Genomic DNA, 6,206 nt, shown 5'->3' with positions numbered 1-6,206 from the left:
GTTTTATAGCATAGCGCAATCACCCTTTTTCCTCCTTTTCAGCCTAAACCTCCCTTTGTTCTACTGGGCACATGTTTTTCCTTAGGAAACCACCAGCTTATCTTCTCTCTAATTAACAGTCACCTACTGCAAGCTCTCTTTTCCCTCAGTGAGTTGGAGACACGTTCGGCTGAACTCAAAGGACTTGTTCTCCGCTTGTGTTTGGCGCACCCGAGGAAGGGCTTGCGTGCTTGGCAGAGTCTCTGAGTTGTTGTTGCTTCCTCCCTCCCCAAATCTCAGTTGTTCTAACAAAAACCATCACTGCGAGGCATCTACCCAAAATATGGGCGACTGGCACTTGTTTGTCCACAAGTCTGCAGCTGAGACCTGTGGGTGCCGTGGCCTGAAGGCAACGAGGGGCTTCTCACCCGGGACAGATAGCGAGGCATGGGGCAGCTCACGAGTGACAACTTCGGCCAACTGGACAAAACATTGCTTCAGTTCTTCATATTAAAAAATCATAGGGGGCTATGCATTTTCTATCTGAATCTTTTCCCTTTCAACCAGAAAATTAATTTGCCATTTAACTGATACTTCCCATGGGAAAAATGCTAATCTTGTGAAATACACGTACTCTGATCAAGGAAGGCGAGAGGTAAATTTTGTCTGAGGTCAGTTTGACCGAGAGAAAATATTTTGTTTAATCCATACACTCTGAAATACTTAACTGATGCCATACAATTTATAAAGCATTTACCTATCAGCACCTTCTCTCACCCAGCACATGGGTTTTTATAGGTACACCCAACCCCTCAAAAATGTCCATGTAATCTGATGTAACACATTTCCTTCGGAGACAAACTTTGAGCTGGACCACGAGAGAAGTTGTCCATTCAAAAAGCACTGTGTATAGGGATGATGGATGAAGGGAGCAACATGAAAATACCTTTAAAATCCAAGTTACAGTTAACAAGATGACAAGTTGGTGGTTATTACAGCAAGCAAAATATTACAGTTATTAGAAGTGAAGAAATTAGTTTTGGCCAAATACTGCAATGTTTCACTTTCTGACTTTTCTGAAACAAAATGTTTTTTAAATTCTGTTTCATAAAAAATCCAACCTTTTGTTCCTTATTTCAAGTTAGGACAACAGAAAAAAAAAAGCTTCTAATGCTTCTAACCCTCCCTCACTTTACAGGAATGTAGAGAAGTTCATTAGTATTTGTGAACCATACTAAGTTGGTATAATTTATGAGAAAACGAGCACTTTGGATGACACCAAGTAAGATATACATACGGCTTCAAACTAATTAATGAGGATAAAGAGAGTTTTTGAACACTTATCGCTCCCATGAGGACCATCTGTTGTAGAGTGAATATGGCACTTCAGGAAAAGTCTATAAATGTAATTAAATGCTGAGCAGTAGTAAGAGATGTCTGCATTAAGTTTGTTAGGAACATTAAACTCTGGTATTTTCCAATTTTTCAGCATTTTTTTTTTAAATCCTTTTCCTAAAAGTTTGTATTACAGCATCAACTGGTTAAGTTACGCAAGGCGGTACACAAACACACGCAACGGATGACAAGCCCTGCACTGAGGAGTTCAGCGTCATGACAAACGTGTTAAAACCTCCGATGGGATTAAGGTACCTAAACCCAAGCATGCAGTTCCCTTCCAGATGTCCAAGGCATCTGAGACACCCCCATCGCCCTGGGAACCCCAACACTTCTTTAGCAGCATCCAGGTTTCAGGGACCCGGAGTAATCCCTCTGCAAACACCCCTTGGGTCATTGGTAGAGAGATGGTGCTAGGAGCAAACCTAGAATTCATTTCCTTGCTCCTTTGTGGGATTCCCATGCAATACAGACAAAGTCAACCTCCGTCTGAATTTTGTGTTGTCACTTGTAACATCTGAATTTGTACATTGGTACCAGCAGGGAGTTACTCTCCAGGTACAAAGTCTTCAGTGCCTTAAGATGGAGAAGAAGGTGGCCCTCTGCCTTTCTGCCTCATTATTTGTAACACCACTGCCACCTCAGGTCTTTGATTTCATGAGCAGGACTACTGGTCCTTCACACACCACACCTACTCACGGATCAGCTGCTCACGTGCCACATTTTACAAAGGCTCTTTTAAGGCAAGGTGACATCAATGACTGTTCATCTCAATATTGTAAACTGAAACTTTTCAACAGCTGATTTCCAGGTTCAACCGTCTCAGCACTGTGGACTGAACCAAGAACACTGTTGGCTGCTGTAAACTGTGCCATCCTCGCTCTGAATTAGAGCCCTGGATTACCAATTTACCAAATCACTTCATTTTAAGCATGTGAAGAACTCTGTTGAAGCTGATTGCTGGCTTACATGATTGGCAGTAGGCATGGGTTTATGCACTTCACTGAGCCTGAGTTTAAACGATGCCACTGAACAGCTGTGTGACATGGAATAAATCACTTCATAAAAGTCCCTGGTGTTTTCACTAGTCTAAAACTGAGATCTGTCCCACTGCCACATTTTGAAAAGCACTAGAAAAATGTTTTTATCTGAATGGCAGATAATAGATGAATTCGTGCTTAACTTGCATTATTCCATTTTAGAAAAATTAGTTTAAAAAAACCCTATCATAGCAGCACAGTAATGATAATTGCAGCTTAATTACCCATAACTGATTCTTTATGCCCTGAAATAATTTATTCTCCTTTTATACTTGTCTCTGATATCCATTAGAGTCATTACAACTGTGAGTCTATAATTACATACTTTGCATTTTAACACTCCCTGCCAGTTTGTGCTCTCTTCTTATCTTTCAGTTAATTTCATTACCTAAACATCGAGAAAATTTCCGTATGAATTTTCCAGAGGTTCTTGTGATCTGATCTGGGTAGGTTTGGGACGTAATGAAGCCCAGTGAGCCAGTTCTTAGGTCAGAGCATCTGTACGTGCACACAAGTCTGGCTCTGCCAGCTGCTCTGCACCACGGTAGGATCCATCGATAGGAAGTCCACATTCAGGTTTGGGACTACATTTAAGCGTTAGGTGGAAGTTAGGACACAACTAAGTGCTTGGGAGGATGGAGGTTAGATTATGTCTATGTTACGCTTGAAGTTCAACAAATGCTTAAGCCTGCAGTGGGGTTGACAAGGCCCTTGACAAGGCTCTTCTAGCAGGACCCAGGTCCACTTCCTGCCTCGTGGTACCAACCAGTAGGAGACACAGGGTTGCCAAAAGCCGGGACTCCTCCTTGTTGCAAGTCAGCATGCTCTGTGCCATATACATGCAGGTGTATGCGTAGCACCGGTGAAAAATTTGGTAAAATCATTGCAAGAAAACAGAAGAGGAAAACGTGAATTCCCTCTATTCCCCTTTCTCACAGGTCTAGCCTTGCTAATGGCTTTCTGTCTGAATTGCCAAAGGTTAATAAGTATTAATATCTGGCCCAGGAGAGCGACCACGTGGATCACACTCTATTGCCTTCATCAAACACCAGGGGAGACGGCGGCACCCCGCGGGGGTAAGATGGTTTAATGGCTGAGGTGAAAGATCTCAAACTAAAATCTCAGTTTTCTTACTCTCTCTCTGACTCACTAAAAGCTCCCAAACACATCATTTACTCTCTTCAGTCTTTCAGCTTTGCCTGTTTGTAAGACTAGACTCTTGCTAACTATACCGACGGGACTCTACCGAAAATTGTCTGTAATCTCCTCGTGACAGGAGCCGAGGCAAGCAGTATTTTACAATCCCTTCACTCCAACAGTTGTTTCACAGCCAGAAAAGCATTTTTTCCATGGCTAACATGGCATGGGAAAAATTGCTTAGAGATGCAAATATTAAAATAAAATGGAAGTGTGGTAATGCCTTTTAATGGACAAATTACGCCGAATGACAAATACGAGGTTGTGCAATAAAAAATTCACACAGAAGGCAAGTAAAATTTGAGCTGTGTACAGCAGTTGGAACAAATTAATCTGACTTTCCCATGCCACATATTTACCCCATAGAACCACAAGAGCCTGAGAATGAAACGTTAAAGTGAATTTCCTGTTATAATTTAACAAAGGAAAAAAACCCTGTCATTTCCTCAGCTGGAATGGGCATACTTCTAGTGAGTCAGAGATTTATTTTCTTAAACAACAAAACACCTTCCTCTTTCCTTCTCTCCCCTAGTTTATTATTGTTTAGAACAAGAGGGGGATAAACCAAAGCGATAAGGAGAAGCAGCAAGATGGTTGGTATTTCTAGAGCAGAGTTTTTACCCTTTATCGGACCATACGCTGCGTGGAGCCACATCATCACGGAGTGAAAATTAAGTGACTGCAATTACCTGATGTTCTCCTTTAATTCCCCCAACCAGTAACCTCTACAGCAGACGACGTGGCAATACTGGTGCCTGACCCTGCGTTTCCACACCTCCCCGAGCAGCGCCAACACCGCAATGTGTTAAAAAACATCTTTAAAAAGGAGGTTAAGTCGAAAGAACCCGGCTTTAGTGGGTTGGCAATAGGCCAACATCTGGGTGCTGGAGCTCAGCAATGAATTTGCACGTACTGGAAGAGAGCTGCAGCCAACATTTTTACAGCTGCTGGGCGCACACGGCTCTTTGAACTTGCGTCCCTTACACGCACCAAAATAGCCCGGCAGGCAAGGGACGCCCCTCACATGCGGCTGAAATCCTGGCCATAAGGCACGTTCCTCACGTGGCAAAACAAGCCTTCTCACAGTTAAAATTCCCAGGATTGCTTCCCTGCTGGAATGCCTGTGATGTTAGGGCAAAGTAAAAGCCAGCAGCCAGTACAACAGGCTGGCCACGACAAGTGCTTATGGAATACTGCACGAGCTGATTTTTCTTCAGTGACGTTGGAAGAAAAAAAGCTTTGGGCTGAAATGCTGCAGCTCACAGGTGGGTAACGGCACTGGACACCAAGGTGGCAATGCGTTCGCATTACTATTAGCAGATTTGTTGCCTTGGACCATTTTGATACAGCGGTCCCGTGTTGAATGCACGGTGCCGAGTCCCCTCCCCGCCACAGGCTCTTTTCTTGCATTTGAAGTTGTTTCTCCAACAACTTTGGTCCCTTTTTATCAATATGACAGTCTTCATTCCAGACCACTGGTATAGATACAAGCCAAAGAATTAACAAGCTCTCTGCACAAGAGGCAGCAGCCCACAAAACTAGACTTTCCCCCTTTCATATAAGGCCCTATACAATCCTAATGCTCTAGCATGTGTGTTTCAGCAAAGCAACCCCCCTCGGCGTGGGGGTGTGCGTGTGCGTGTGTGTGTGTGCTCTTTGTATCTTTTCTAATGTGCAGGTTTTTTACTTTAATCTCATGGGTAAGTTTCTGCACTTTTCATTACTAATATTTAACTTGCGTATTTAAAAGCTTTGTAAAAAAATGGTTTCAAATGCTCCTTTTGATATTTGATCATTTCTTTCTCTGATTACTGCAGTTGTTAAATTTTGAAGATGCACACGTTCTTTTGCTGCGCAGTTTGTTCTCTTCTGTCCTGTGTACATCCCTCCTCCCCTCACAAGGTACAAATCTGGGCCTGTCTCACCACTGCTACCTACACAAGTCCCACAGAGGAATCAGATCTGCTGCTCGGTTTCCAATGCTCTCATTTTTTTATTTCCTTCTTCCTGTAAATGACTGCAATTGTGTCTTTCTTCACAGGCGCGTGAAGGTTTTGCACGTTGTCTGTTGCCTCTGCCAGCGCCCACCGTGAGGCTCACACCTGGGGCTGCTCATTTCAGTTACTTACTGCATACTGTAATGAGCAACAGCTCGTATCTGTCTTCAGGACTAGCTAAGGTGCTCAGCTATGCTAAGTATATTTAACTTAGGGTAGTCTTCAACAGGTCAAGAATGACTGACGAAAAGCAGCAGCTCAGGAGCAGCAACTGGAGTGGAGCTGGCAGGAGCCTGACTGGTTGGGTCAGGTCCTGCTGGTTTGGCCCTGCTGGCTGGTTGGCTGGTCCTGCTAGTTTTATTAAGATCAGTCAGTACCTGCGCTTGCAGAAACGGAAAAGCTGCAGGGCTTGAGGATTTCAGATACCTTTGTCCATAGGAAGCAAGCGAAACCCTGAAACGTTTTTCAGCTTACACCACATCCCTTGCCTTCTGCAGATGAAAGCGCGAGGAAAGGCAGGAGCCCAGGAACACAGACTTCCTCCTCCTCTCGCAGAGACCAGCCTAGTCAGAAGGAAACATCTACTGCTTATCTCCAC

This window comes from Pygoscelis adeliae, unplaced genomic scaffold (genome assembly GCF_000699105.1).
Source record: "Pygoscelis adeliae isolate BGI_AS28 unplaced genomic scaffold, ASM69910v1 Scaffold156, whole genome shotgun sequence".
In the NCBI taxonomy this organism is placed as follows: Eukaryota; Metazoa; Chordata; class Aves; order Sphenisciformes; family Spheniscidae; genus Pygoscelis; species Pygoscelis adeliae.
This window is presented reverse-complemented; position numbering follows the sequence as displayed.